The sequence below is a fragment of the Protopterus annectens genome, chromosome 13.part0 (assembly GCF_019279795.1).
Source record: "Protopterus annectens isolate FY-2018-M chromosome 13.part0, PAN1.0, whole genome shotgun sequence".
Taxonomy (NCBI): Eukaryota; Metazoa; Chordata; order Ceratodontiformes; family Protopteridae; genus Protopterus; species Protopterus annectens.
Window position 1 is genome coordinate 1320099324 of NC_056747.1, and position 16579 is coordinate 1320115902.

A 16579-nucleotide genomic window follows, 5' to 3' on the forward strand; every position below is an offset into this window, starting at 1 on the left:
CACACATCTAACACACCTACCCATAATGCATGCCATACATGTTCACATATTGTTGCTGTTAACTGCACTGCATCACAGTGGTGACCATGATGGTGTATCTGAAGGGCATGTCAGGCATCTGCAATATAACTAGCATCCTGTCATTGCAAAATGTGTCCACAGAGATGAACATAATGGTGGGACAAATGGCCTACAGTAGGGACATGTGTGAGACATCACCCTTATGCAGTGCCACAACAGTGTATATACCAGCATAACAATGGCAACTGCTACAGATCTACACTACAGCATACCATAATACTACAGTCCACAGCCCTTAAAACCTGCAATGTAGTCCCAACATGAGCAATGAGTGTGTAATACGGAATCGAAGATTAGGGCAGCAAATATGGGGAATACATACCTTCACAAACAGTGGAAGCATATGTGTGCACACACTCCAGATAAAAATATAGTGGAAGCAGCTGTTGAGGTACTGACTGCATGCATTTGTCATGGAAATGCACCTTTCAGCAAGTACACCTCCCCAATGCCACATCACATATTGGTCAGCTGTCCAATACAATTGGCCATCAAATCTGCACACTTACCTGCAACAGAGGCAGCCATGACTTTCACACATCTTACATGACATGGCGTGTGCCCCATACCCAACAGGTAGAACCCATGAGCTGGAAATGTAGCCATACCTCATCATTCCATATGCCATGGCAAACAGTGCAGACAGTCATTTATGTGGCAAGGATGTATGGGACAGGAGTGATGTATGAAATAAACAGATGGCCATCCAAGACAGATGATGTCATATGTAGCAAACTGGTCATGCGGTCTGCCTAGTAACATGCCACAACACTGGGGGGGTTGCGGGAATGTCTAGCAAGTACTGGCTGTGCAGTACCCATGTCAGCAATTGCCTGGACTCTGCAAGCATGTGGCCTATGGGTTAGTGTAATCAGATGTGACAGTTGTACCACAGGAAACATCAGCCAGGCCTCTCTACAGGTAGTGTATGCATAACAGAAGAGGTCACCAAAAGTCATGAGTTGCAATGTGTACTGGTGTACCGTGACCACACTGAAAGCCTACAGACAGTATCATGTAAGATACATGTGCTGCACAACCAATGCCTCACCCCACCTCAAGCCCACCATCCCCATCTGTACTGTGCTGGTGCCAGTGTACACATGTATGTTTGCCATTCATTAGCTGGGACTAAGCTGTTACATGTGGTGTTCAGTGTTTCGGACATTGCGAAGTGACACATGTGTAGGCCATAGTTGTCAAGCATCTACAAAAACGCTGAAGGTGGGTAAGGGGATGTCATCATGACACACCAGTGCAGTGCAGCAGGGATCCTAAGGATGCTATGAATGGCTGTATCTGCACACAGTCAGGTTCAGAAACTGTGACAGACATAACCCTGACTCCACTGCAATAGTGATGGCAGTGTATGAACTCCAAGGGATGTGCACATGAGTTCACCTTGCAATCATGCAGAGTTGGGGGACATGTGTAGTGCAGACTGACCATATACTGGCAAATGCAGATGACCCATGCTAGTATACCCCTGCAAGGAATAGTAACTGCTGTAGTACACATAACAGTAGGTGCAACAAACCGTCATGATAAGGGCGTGCACACATATGCACCCACAAAGTGTATGCATCATGGTCAGCATCAGCACAACTAACACATTTGTTAGACACTGAATTTAAATGTACAGGACATATGTCACATATCAGGCTCATGTAATGTTAACATATGCAGTGATGTGGTCCCATGGCATATCAAGGAAGAGGGTGTCATATCAATAAGGGTGTGTACACTCCCCATAGCCACTGTAAGGTTTGACGGTTGTCAGTGTAATAGTATCATATTGGTCATACATGCACCGCTGATGTTGAGATCTGTAAATCAGACATCAGGCATTCACAAATGACATCTGTCCACATATCATCCCAGGTATGTGTCAGACAAACACATAAGAGCTGTGAGAATTAGAGCAGACATAACTGACACAGTAATACACATTCAGCAATGGTGTGTACACCTGTGAGGTATGGTGCACAGTACATGGTGGAGTGCAGAACAGGTGCACAGCAATACTGTGTACATGGGTGCAGTGTTTTCCAGGGGAAGGGGCATCACCTACTAACACAGCCCATGCATCACACACATGTATACTGTTGCTAGCATGGATTGACTATAGCTGCACTGCATGCTGTTGAGTACCATATGTTATGAATGTTTACAGATAGGTAATGGGAGGTCTGTGTGTACTATCTTTGTGCAACCTCATCTGTAGGTGCGCATGTGTGTGTGAGGGGGTTATTTTGTCTGTATGTGCAATCTGGTGGAGTGGAGGGGGGTTGATGCATGTAGGATGTGTGTGTGCATGTGTGTGTTTGTGTGGGTGTCCATCTATGCACATGTGTGATTGTGGGGTTGTTCATACGTCAGTACTTCCCTTTGGAATCATGCAGTACATGGACATGGACTGACACGAGACACCAGGAATACTTGTCTGATATGTAGTCTCGGGACAGCTGATAGTATAATAAGGTCTGTAGCATGGAACATGCATTGGGAGGGAAACTAGACACCAGCTATACTGTTAAAATTGCAATCAGCAGAAAGGTGAATGACTACCCACATATGCAGCACTACAGATGCATTGGGGAACTACTGGACAATGTCAGGGAGTGTATCCATATATTACTGTTGTCCACATAATAAGTTGCTTGAGCAGCAGATTGTGCATCTACTGAGCAACAGTTACCTATGACACTCCAGTGCGTGACATTATTGAGTGAACGTAGTAGTCCCTAACGTATTGGTGCCATACTCACGATGTCCGGACATACCCAGGGTGAACACTGGATGACAGCAGTGAGTCCTTGTAAAACCTACTCCACTCAAGTCAAAGAGGTAATGGAGTAACAGGTCATGTGTTGTGATCACTTGTCTAGGCATTTAGAAGAATAATACATTAATGAGTGGTATTAATGAGAGTATGTTACCAAGTGTGATGCAGGATGGGGAGCTTACATGAATAAACTTGAGACTGTCTGTAAACTCAGGGACAAGTAGGTATTATGGAGGAATTTCAGGATGTGTGTGTGTGTCTGTGTGTGTGTGTGTGTGTGTGTGTGTGTGTGTGTGTGTGTGTGTGTGTGTGTCTGTGTGTCTGTGTGTGTGTGTGTGTGTGTGTGTGTGTGTGTGTGTGTGTGTGTGTGTGTGTGTGTGTGTGTGTGTGTGTGTCTGTACTGTTATACAAATGCTGTACAGGTCTTAAAGTGCATTTCTTGTTTTCCCCTCACAGGTGGCGAGGTCGGTCAGGGTCCCTCCTGCATGCAATCTGATGGTGGTGTCCATACAGATACTGAAAATGATGACAGGTCTGTTGAGTCACAGGAGGGATTGTCAGAGGCTGAAACTGCACCATTATTTGATATCCCCCTGTTGTCCACCCCAACCTCACACACAGCCATAGTGCCTATAGATACCCCATCACCGGTGGCCATAGCAGAGGGACAGTTGGCGGTTGGTGGCAGTGCACAGAAGAGTGTGGTATCTATGCCTGCTGTGTCTGGGCATAGCATAGCAGGGCACCACATAGGCAGATGTACCGGGATGTTCATGAGAGGGCCACTGGTCATCATGCCCCTGGCAGAAGTGCTACAACTGGTACCACCAGACGCATGTTTCAGACTGTCATGGGGGCTCAGGCACGTATAGAACTGTACACCAGACAGGGTCTGAGACTGCAGAGGGCTACTTTCTCATCTGTAAGTGACAACATCCATGAACTTGCAGGTGCCCTCCGTAATTATACCAAGGTTATGGACAGATGGTTGGGTGAGATGGTGGGCCTCACTCACCATGGTTTTTCCATGCTAAAACATATGGTGGGAGTGAAGCAATGGCCACATGGACAGAGGCCAGCAACACCAACATCTGGCGGTTGACATGGACATGCAAGGTCACCAAGCCACTCCTGTAGTGGCAGTACCAGCCCCAGCACTGCAGGGGGGGGTGCTGTCCACACCACACCACAGCAGGCCACGTGCACATGGTCCTGGCCAGTCCCAGGAGGGACCTGCTTCCAGTGGACATATGTCATCATCAGGGGAGAGTAGCACATCGAGGCCTGTACCTGGAAGTGCCCATGGAACCCCTGGCAGGCACAGTCTACATGTCTGTGGCTGGAGCCGGTGAACTGCATACCCTGCCAGGTATGGTCTGCAGCTGTCCAAGAAACACCTGTATAGGGCAGCCACATGGCAGAACTGTGTGCATGCATACCCTCACACTATACACACCTAGGGCAACCCCATACCTACTCACACCACATCAACATGCCCATATCAGCAAATTACACCCCTCACCCACACACATGGTGTCAAATGTATGGCCCACCCTAGGTATCTGGCAAACCAACAACACACCCTGTGCATATGATGATACCTGTGCCACATCCCTGTCATCCATACCATTGATGCAGGGACAGGCTAATATGGTTCTGATGCACATGGTGACTGTAATACAGTATGCCAATGTACTGCTGTGTAACATGTTGTCAGCAGTAATGTTTAATGCTTACATGTAAGGTAGTGTAGCTGTCCAGCCATGCTGTATTATAGCTGTTAGTAACACTGAGTGACTGTGGTCTCCATAATGTTATCCACTTGTGCTGCAGGTGTACATGTGTCAGCAGGAAGATGGTCTGCTGTCATATCTCACAAGGGGCACTGTGGGGACACCAAGGCTGTACCATATCCTGGGTACAGTTGAACACATGTCACAGGTCTGTATAACAGTTACTGGCTGTGCCACATGGATGGGTGACCACCTGGGACATGTATAATTAGCACCCTGAAATAGATCCCTCCACATACATGCACACTCTTACTTAGCAACACTGGGACTAGACCCCTACCTAGGTATGTAGTGCTACTGATGTGTGTGGCTTTAATTGCACACACCACACAATGTTTAGGATGAGGTGTGTTCCAGGTTACATGTTACATGCAGAACATCCACAGGCATGTACAGTATGGTAATGGGGGATGCAATGGTTGTATATGGACAATACATAGTGTTACATACCATCATATGCACATTAACAGACACATAACAGGCAGACACACATTCAAGAGACCTGGGCCTATCAGTGCTAACTTACTTGTCAGTGTGTCCAATGTGTTACAGGTAGGCTGCACACAGCACATGTATAACTTGGCTGGATTGTGTTATCAGTTGCCTGTATGGTTGATGGTGACAGTGGTCACCATACAGTGGTTCATGGGACATGTACCGGGGCTACCATGGTGTAACGACAGTATACACAGCACCCACACTCCACTGTGGATATTGTGCACAATGGAACCCATGATGACACTCTGACATACCCACCTTCACATATTGACCAGGATTGTGATACAACCCATTGTCCATCCCAACAGTGGTACTACAGGGATATGCATCTAATGCACATGCCACAGGCATAGTAGGGTGATGCATTGTCATGCCTCTCCTATGGGCAGCAACATCACTATCCATAATACTTTGTGGCAATGCGTATTGTAATAGGAGTATGTGGCCTCAGAATGCTGTACCCTACTGATATGCACACATATACACATACACATACACACACTTGAAAGAACTCAGTGGGTATCCCGTGCCTATCAACCCATTTGTACAACAGTGTTGTGCTGGTACTGCAAGACTCGGGTAGCCTTTAGGAAGAGTAGCATAACAGGGTACATGTAATGTCTGGTATAGCAGCAGCCACATCTAACGATGGCAATGGGTGTTGCAGTGGGTGTGAAGGGCTCATGGTATTCCCAACTACAGGTGTACTAACACACAGACACTGATATCCTCAGTAATGCATATGTACACATTTGTCAGTATTGGGGCGCATCGGTGTAGGTGGTCATAGGTGTGTACCTGGCTATTGTCCATGGAGAGATGGGAAGTGTAGGGGACATGTGTATAGTGGTATCATGTCACCTGCCATATGCCATCAGGCACTCTATCTACAGACACCACTGTGGTGACCCTCAGGGTGAAAGTGACATGCATCAGCCAATCCTCTGGGTCCCTCCTCCAAATGGCCGGTGAGGTGATCCAGTTGACATGTATGCAACATGTATTACAAAACATGGTTAGTGTCTGTGTTGGAGACCTGTACCCAAGCATGTTCTATTGACTGTGGTAGTGTAGTGGAGGTACCCATGGCATGTGGTACGTACAGGGTGTTGTGTCCTATCTATGCCAGTTATAACACAGTTGGGCAGACATGTCAGTGTCAGTCAAGCATAGATTGTCTGTACATATCCGAGCTGGATACCTGACATCTTCACATCTGTATAGAGACTGACATACATCAGCTTGCCAACTAGCTATTCAGTAGGATGAATGTGTCGACATATAGACATCTAACACCGATATGTATGCCATTACTACATGTTGGCAGCCCTCACTGACATGTGCTATAGAGACAGTAGTCTATAGTTCATTTCCACATGTCAGATCATTATCCAGTAGGGGATTTATACTGTTACACAGCTCACATGCCAGGAACATGACAGTGAGGACTCAGAGTTCATCTATGCATGCAGGGGTGCTTGTTGCCAGTTCTACATTAGCAATCTAGTCTTGCTTGGGAAAGCACTGTCACAAGTAGTAACGGCATGATACACTACATGCCAGTGTGACAGCACATAACGTGGGATACTACCCTTGTATGTAGCACATTCACATGGATAAGAGTGTTGTACAAGTCTTATATACTCAAGTGTCCCAGACATGACACTCACACCCCTTGCTACTGTACTGACAGCACATAGACTGATGTTATGTACATGGCCTTACATACACCTATTACAGATGTCATTACCCTGCTATGTTATCAGACTGTAATGTAAGCACAGGTTACCAGGGCTGAGCTATGCTTAGCAGGTGTCAGCATTGCTGCAATATAACAGCTAAGTACATTTGCGCACTGGTAAGCAAAGCCTACATGATGTATGTGGTCACACATTTATCTGTATGTTAGCACTGCTCAGCTTTATGCAAACCCACTCAAAGCTGCTCAAAACTGCCTTAACCACTCTGTATCCAACAGCCCTTGTTCTACCCAGCAACAAAATAGCCAGCTGTTGCAGGCCTTGAACCCAGGACCCTGTACACTATAGTCACAACAGTTAACCACTACACCATGACAGCTGTGAAGACAGTTGTGTTTCCAATACAGCTGTCAGTAAACATATTGAATAATATTGAACAATCGCTGTGACTTCTACAGTTGTATAGTACGTTAGTGATATTACTGCTGCATCACATATGTTGTTATATCTAAATATACACATAACAGATACATATGGCGTGATACATCTGGGAAGGTATACACAACAGCAATGTTTACACATGACAAGGATATGGATATATACATATACATATGTAGATATATATCTACATGTACATACACACACACATATATATATATATATATATATATATATATATATATATATACATATATATGTAATTATATTTATACACATCTGTATAGTGCATCATATATATGGACAATTATAGATCTCTCTGTATATATATATATATATATATATATATATATATATATATATATGTGTGTATATATATATATATATATATATATATATATATATATATATATATATATATATAACCCCTGCACTTCAAAATATAATTAACCCCCTCATCCCTACCAGAGCCTTACAATCTAGTTCTCAGAACCTAATAAGCATTATCAGACACAAAAATGATGCTGGCAAATCTCTCTTTGCCTGCACTATTGCCAAAATCTGGAACTCACTACCTAGCCAAATAACCTCCACTACCTCCACTATGCAATTTAAGAAACTCCTGAGAACCCACTTCTCAAACAATTGGCTTTGTTCAAGCAAATCCCCATGGTAAATTGTACCAACACCATGTTCAAGGATTCTACTAAAGATCCCCTAATTCCTTTCACTGTAAAGCTTAATAATCACTGGTTATTTCTGTAACACAATATAGAGAGTACTCATAATTTAGAAAGACAAAAAAAAATTAATACTTTTCTTGTTTATATTTTATATTCTATATAAACTCTACTATTAGAATGATGTATGCTGACTTTACTAAAGGAATTGTTAATCTATACATAACTTATGTTTCTATGGAACCTATATCTCTGCATGATATTCTTATGTAATTTTTTTGACATGCTATTGGAGCTTTTCTCCCCAGGCCTCTGCTGAAAATGGATATGTGCCCAGTCGGACTTTCCTGGTTAACAAATGTAAAAATAAAAATAAATTAAAAAAAAATTAGAAAAATAAAAATATATATATGCATATATATAGATATTTATTTATATTTATATGTATGTACATTATATATAGGTTCATAGGTTCATAGGTTGGTACTAGGCTATCGGCCCTAAGGCCTATACAAGCCTAGCCAAACAATTCCCTGGATATTTCTTCCCACAATATTTACTTCCCTCAACCCCTGTCTATCAGGGCGACTGACATGATCCCCGGGGTGAATTTCCTATCTCCCATCCAGTCATCAAGTTTCCTTTTGAAGAGGGCCAATGAGGTGCTCTGCTTGACATGTATGGGCAGTCTATTCCAGAGTATGGGGAGTCTCTGGGTCAGGAACCTATCCCTCTAACATGTTTTGTTCATTGTGATGACAAGGTTTAAATCCATGGAGTGAGTGGCTCTGAGGGATTGGGATTTCTTTAAGTGAAGCATGCCCAACAGCTCAGGGTTTGACATGGCCTTGTATGTTAAGTAGAGATCACCTCTGAGTAGACGATATGCCACAGAGTATAGCTGGAGTATTTTTAGACTGTCAGCATAGGGCATCTGCTTTAGGCCTGTGATTCTTTTAGTGAGGTATTTCTGTGGCCTTTCCAGCTGTTGCAGATGTCTTCTGAGGTACATACCAAATGGGATATTGCACTTTATAATGGGTCTAATGAGGGATGAGTACAGTGGGACAATGACCTCCTTTTTTCTGAATGAAAATCCCTTTTGTAGAATATCCACATAATTTGGGGATTCAATAATGGCTCCCAGTTTGCAGTCATCTGCGAACTTTGTTAGCCAGAGTCCCTTAGTGTTCGCCTGTACTTCAGTGAAGTAGATGCCGAACAAGAGAGGTCCCAGGACTGAACCCTGAAGTACTCCACTTGTCACTTGTCTGGAGCTGGATTTGGAGTTGACTACTTTTACCATCTGGGCTCTGTCAGTAAGCCAGTTGGCAACCCATCGAGTGATGTAGGGATTTATGCCCAGCTTGGTAAGTTTATGTATGATTCCAGAGTGGGGGATGGTGTCAAAGGCCTTGGTGAGGTCCAAATAGGCTGTGTGGACTGCCCTACCCTTGTTCACAGCTCTGGAGACTGATTAGAAGAAGTCAATCAGGTTCAGGAGACAAGATCTGCCCTTTACGAACCCAAACTGGATGGGGTCCAGAGTTTGAAGGTTTCCATTGTCTTTGTTTATAAGTTCCATGATAATGCGTTCCATGCCCTTGCAGATCAGGCTCATCAGACTGATGGGATGGTAGTTCCTGGGATCCAAGTTGAATCCCCCCTTGTGGAGTGGGATAACTGTAGCTGTGCGCCATTCAGTGGGCATGGAGTCTGAGGTGAGGCTATGATTAAACATGACACTTAGGTGAGGTGCCAGTTCATTTTGTAGTTCATGTATTACACAGCCCGGGATGTCATCTGGTCCCATGGATGCTGTATTCTTAGCTTTGGAGAGTGTGGTTTCTACCTGTGTGGCCATGATTACTGGAATTTGGCAATCTTTTGGTATTGAGATGGGCCCCTTAGGGGGTGAGAGGGGGGGTGAAGTTAGCACTAAATCAATCTGCCAGGATATTGGCAATATCCTTGGGATCAGTATATTTAATGCCATTCTGCTGTAGCTCAGAGCAGATCTGATCATTGCCATTTAGATTATTAACGTAACTTGTGGTTGTCTTTGGAATCTTTGGCAATTTTATATATGTACAGATATACTTATTTATGTTGATATATATGTAGATATCTTTAGCTATATGTGCATATATAGCTATATAGATACATCTATTTATTTTGATATATATGTAAATATCTGTAACTATATGTGCATACATATCTGTATATGTGTAGACATTTATAGATGTGTATATGTATATATATGTGTTTGTACATGTACATATATATATATATATATATATATATATATATATATATATATATATATATATATATATATATATATATCCATATATGTATGTAGATATGTATATGTCTATATATCTATATAGATATATGGATATATATCTATATACATATATCCGCAGTAAAAAACAAATGGTGCTGGCAAGAGTTACCTCCAACAACAATGAAATGAACAGTAAAAAACAAAGCAGGAGGTAGCAGCCACTGCTATGTAGAATAACAGCTTTATTAGCAAAAGAGGTGAGCACTTTCGTGGCACCAGCCACTTCATCAGACAATCAAAGAACAGTAAAATACAGCATTTATACCAGGCTTATCATTACCATCAACTACCCAATTAATCCTTAAAACCATTTACCTAGTATAAATAGTTTTATACCTAGTGTGAACAATTTTAAAAGCTTAAAATTAATATTAATTTTGTTATTCAGGCCTATGAGCTAACATCGGGGTAGGCCTGAATGACAAAATTAATATTAAACCCATTCTTCTAAACAGAGATTTAAAGAAATTGTACGCAGTACCCCCCACCGCCTTTTATAATTTCCTATACTTTTATATTGTATGTATTAAGTTGTATGATGTAATATACTTTTTCTATTATCAAGCTGTTTTTAATTTTAAGCTTTTAAAAATGTTCACACTAGGTATAAAACTTTTTATACTAGGTAAATGGTTTTAACTATTAATTGGGCAGTTGATGGCAATGATAAGCCTGGTATAAATGCTGTGCTTTACTCTTCTTTGATTGTCTGATGAAGTGGCTGGTGTCACAAAAGCACTCATCTCTTTTACTAATAAAGCTGTTATTCTACATTGTCGTGGCTGCTACCTCCTGCTTTGTTTTTACTATATACATATATGTTTACCATATGTCCAGAACATGGAGTGGAGTCCTACCTCAGCACCAGTCTCAACCTCTTTATGCAAGGGGAAGTCATGTATGTATTGCAGGTATATATGTAGACTGTTGCTACTGTAACAGGGGTTTTCTTAACAGACATGTTGTGTGAGGGAGGTCACATCTACTATTGACATGTATGCTATCAGTTACTGACAGACATCCTAAGGACATCATAGTACAGTACCACTGATAGCACAGTATTGGTCATGTGGACTACAGCAGAGATATGACCAATATATGTGGACACTCTGGCACTCTCTGGTCAGTCCAGAGGTATACACAGATCCCCTCCATTTGAGATATGTGGACCAAGCCTGACAATGTGGATGTTAACAGCCATGTACATGGGTATATCACGTAAATACTGGACTACATATGCCCACACAGTTTATGCATTCACACTCACCTGTCTGTCCTGACACATAGTAATTGGTGGGGCAGAGGTCACATGACCACATACTACCCAGTAGTTAGTGACATACATATGTAGAGAATCCCACTGCTTTGTCAGAAATACACAACAGTTATGGTGGCCCGGCAGCAGTACGTCTTGCAAATATCTGGACATAACATCACACTGGGTAATTACACTAAGCTGGTAGGCATGTAACAAAGCACTGTGCAAACACAAGCAGACTGCCACAACACTGGCCTACATTTCATATGGGGGAATATACATGTACCTGCAAATATAGCAGGCTCTATAGGCATGTCACAGCACAGAGTAACAGACAGCTGTGTGAAAATGCATACCCACAACCAATGTGAACTCAGCCACAGCCACATATGGTATGCAAGCTTAATATTACACTATATGGACTGTCTGATCAACACCCTCCTCAAATGTGCCACTCACACACTAAACCTACATATAGTGGGTAATGACACAGTGTTGTCCAATGCTTGTCTGTGGTATGGGACATCTGTGTGTGTTTGGCCCTATAAACATGTGAGCCAATAGCGTACCATACACTGGAGCAGCATGTAACATCAGATAGAACAGGACCAAGAACAATGACATCTACCACAGTCTGTACACAGGCCAAGGTATGTATTCGCAATACACATACTGTTGACAATCACCATAGGTACACGAACCCCACTACTGTACACACAACCACAGAATGCCCAGGTTATGTCCTCAGAAATAACCCCTACTATACATAACATGTCTAGCAGTCTGATATCTGACTGGCTTGTTATCAGGTATGATGTCAGTAAATAGTGTACAGAACATAAGCACCTCTTACTGCATGACATATGTACAAAGGTTGACAGACTTGTGGCTGGAGCCACAAACACTGGGCCAATACTGGCATGTTGCTGTGATACCCTCATACATTTACTGTTGTAACAGGGTTTGTTGTGACATATGTCCTATGAGGGATATGAAGTCAGTAACTGTCATGGCTGTCACCATGTACTGACCAATCCTCAGACTATGCTTCTGCAGTTCTAAGATAGGTGATCTGTGAGTAACACAAGAAACATAAGACTCCAAATACGGCCCAGGCTGCAGATAACCCTACAGGTGGGAGATTCCTCAAACACATAACACTGTCATGACAGGTATTAAATCATGTAGACCAGCCATATCCATCAAACCCTGTTAAAGCAACATTACTCCAAATGCAGAAGAGCAACACTTACATTCCATAGTCATGTCTGGTACATCCCCCTCCTGTTTGTTGGCCTGTCTCCACAGTATATGTTGTTAGAGGAATATCCCAATACTATCTGAGATGCTGTTTGCCAAACACCGACATGAGGTCCTGCTCACAGTGAATGAAAATGCCCAACACCCACATGATGTTCCTAGGTATAGGAGTGTGGTTTCATGCAATTGACTATGGGAATGTTACCACAGCTGTTCCACATGTAATCAGCTAGTGGGGGACTGCAATTCATGCAGAGGCCATCAGCTGATCATGAGCATCACTTACTAAACACAAGCTGCTGCCTAAGCAAAGAAGGTGCACTTCTCCACATCCACCAGAGAGGGAGTGAGAGAGACAGACAGAGACAAAGTAAGACAGAGAAGGGGTGGGAGAGTAAAACCTAAGCATGTTTGTGTCACACACTTACCAGTACAGGGTTTCAACCCCCTGCCTATGTATTCCTATCACATGTCTATGCAGTTACTGCATGTGCTACAGAGCTTACATGTGGGGGTACTGTCCAAAGGTGTATCTGATGGTGAGTGACATATGCAACCGTGATAAAGGTGGGATAAGGTAGGTGTAGTACACGTGCCTGTCAACATGAACAGTTTTCGACATCAACACAGCCACGCTCTCTCAGTGACTCACACACATTAACACAGTTGGCAGGGTCAGGATTAGACTTCCTAACTAGCTAGTTTGCCACAATACAGTAATACACAGGTATTACATGCACCACAGGGGTTATGAGGATGATATATGGGCAAAGGGTATGTGAAGGTGTCTGTCATCAGAAGGCATTCTTCAGTAGGCCAATGGGAGGTATAGTGATTGTGAATGGTGTCAAAATCATTATAATCCTGTGGCAATATGCAGGGAACTACCAACATAGTGGTTGTTGCCTAGCCGAGTGTGTTTGTGCATGAGGCATGGGTTGAGAGTGTTCTCTGGGTAATACAAGAGCTGCCTAAATTGTTCACCAGGCCTTGATGTCACATGTAGGGGTGGGGATTGTCAACTCCAGCCTCTCTGCTGTTTGACATCTGTTATCCTCGGGCATTGTGACATATAATAAGCCCACCATATAAGAAATTTGTAAAACCTGCTCCACAATGAGTCCAGTTGTTACACACTCACACCCATCTCCACACAGGATATGAATGACAAACACACACACCAAATTTCACAGTTGCCATGTCTGGGATTAGACCTCCTACCTGACTAGTACATCACACTACATCATTACCCAGTTATAGCATGCACCACAGAGATTACTGGGCTACTCCTTCCCCAAAGGGGTATTTCAAAGTGAATGACATCAGCAGGCTTGCCAAAGAAGGGAAATGGAGGTTGTAGAGACTGTGAATGGCCTCAAAAGCATTGCTCTATACACAGATAAACAAACACAAACATCCCCACTTGCCATGTCTGGGGATAAAACTCCTACCTAACTAGTATATCACACTACAGCATTATATCACACTACAGAATTACACCAATATAGGACGCACCACAGAGATTACTGGGTTAGTCTTATCATCAAAGGTGTATTTTAAAGTGAATGACATAAGCAGGCATGCCAAAGAAGGACAATGGAGGTTGCGACTGTGAATGGCCTCAAAATCATTACTCCCTACACAAACAAACACACACACCAACATCCACACTTGCCATGTCTGGGGATAAAACTCCTACCTAATTAATATATCACACTATAGTATTAGGCAGTTATAGGATGCGCCACAGAGATTACTGGGCTACGTCTTCCCCAAAGGTGTATTTCAAAGTGAATGACATCAGCAGGCATGCCAGTGAAGGGCAATGGATGTTGTAGTGACTGTGAATGGCCTCAAAAGCATTGCTCCCTACACAGACAAACAAACATCTACACTTGCCATGTCTGGAAACAGAACTCCTACCTAACTAGTATATCACACTACAACATTATGCAGTTATAGGACCCGCCATAGAAATTACTGGGCTACTCATCCCCAAAGGTGTATTTCAAAGTGAATGACATCAATGGGCTTGCCAAAGAAGGGCAATGGAGGTTGTAGTGACTGTGAATGGCCTCAAAAGCATTGCTCCCTACACAAACAAATGCACACACAAACATACAAACATCCACATTTGCCATGTGTGGGGATAGGACTCCTACCTAACTAGTACAGCACACTACAGCATTATACAATTATAGGACACACCACAGAGATTACTGGGCTACTACTTCCCCAAAGGTGTATTTCAAGGTGAAGACATCAAGCAGGCTTGCCATAGTAGGGCAATTGGGAGTGCAATGTGTGCTTGGGCCATAACCCATTCATCTAGAGGCAGACACACCACACTCATGCACACACAGGTTTATATTCCACAGGTACGTGTATACAACTGCTAGATGACTACTGACTTGTACAGTCATCTTACACAGTTAGCACTAGCACCACAGACACTATAGTGCTGAGGGATTCCAGAGGCAAATGTCTATTGTGATCGACGTTTGCACATCATGTGGTTTTAGCCAATTGGATGTGTGCTGGGTGGGACAGGCCTCATGATGGAAGGCTCTTTGTCACTGTCACTCTCTTCCACACATCTATGTATGTGTAATATTGGCCTATTATAGTGTGTTGTCCTTGGATATATGTGTCTATTCCTATCCAATGTGTGTGCAAAGCATGACTGGTGCATAACGAGGAGTGTATGCACTAACATCTGCGACTATCAGATATGTATGGTCTACTGTTGTTGCCAGACATGGGCTTCATTTCTTTGTGTGAGCATGCCCAGTATGACCTTTCAGTATTTTGTTGCCTGACATGGCCTTCATTTCTCTAAGTGTGGGAGCATGCCTGGTATGACCTTCTGTATTGACTCCATCCATTCCAGGTAGATTGCACTCCATTGCAGACTTTTGTGTTCTACACCTACAGCTAGCAAACTGTTTCTGCAGGATATTTGAAGATCGGTTGACAATATGGGTTCAAAATGGGCAAAGGATAGTGGGTTACTGTAGGTAATTATGTCTGTGCTTCTTCTGCTATATGGTCCTAGTGTTAGCAGAGATATTCAGACATATGTACTGTTATACACTGTGATGTTTTATGTCATCAAGTACTGTCAGGTAGACAAATTCACTTGCAGTGATGTCCTGGGGAACACAGGGTGAATGCAGCTGTGTCCAGTGTTGTGGTCAGCAACCTACATATTCTTTCATAATCATGCCATTCTGGAGGGGAAGCTGCAGACACTTGCTGCTGGGTCTGTGTAAATGGTTCAGCACCTTGGTACAGTGGTGGCAGAGGATCCCATGCTTGCACATCCATCGACGTGACAGTATGGCCATATCCTGCTGTGGCCATACCTCACAACTGTACAGATTCACATAGGTTACCCAGAGGCAGGGGTCATAATTCTGGACATTACCCCTTCACATTGTGGTTTACGAACAGGTTTGTAGCCACCCATTCTTGTGTTTGTAGCCAGGGATAGTATGTGTACACGGCTGAGTTTTGGACTTCACACACTCTATGCTGCCCATGCTCCCATCCCCCCTCTATTATTCTATCCTCTTCCTTACATTATGCAAACATCATCTGATATGTTCCCTATAGTTATCACCTCATCACAGCAGTAATTTGGTGTTGTTCCACAGTTCATGCAGTAGGACATGGTGGACATGTTACTGTGATTTGTCAACATGGCCTTGCATTTGGGTTCTGTGGACTGTGTTATGTT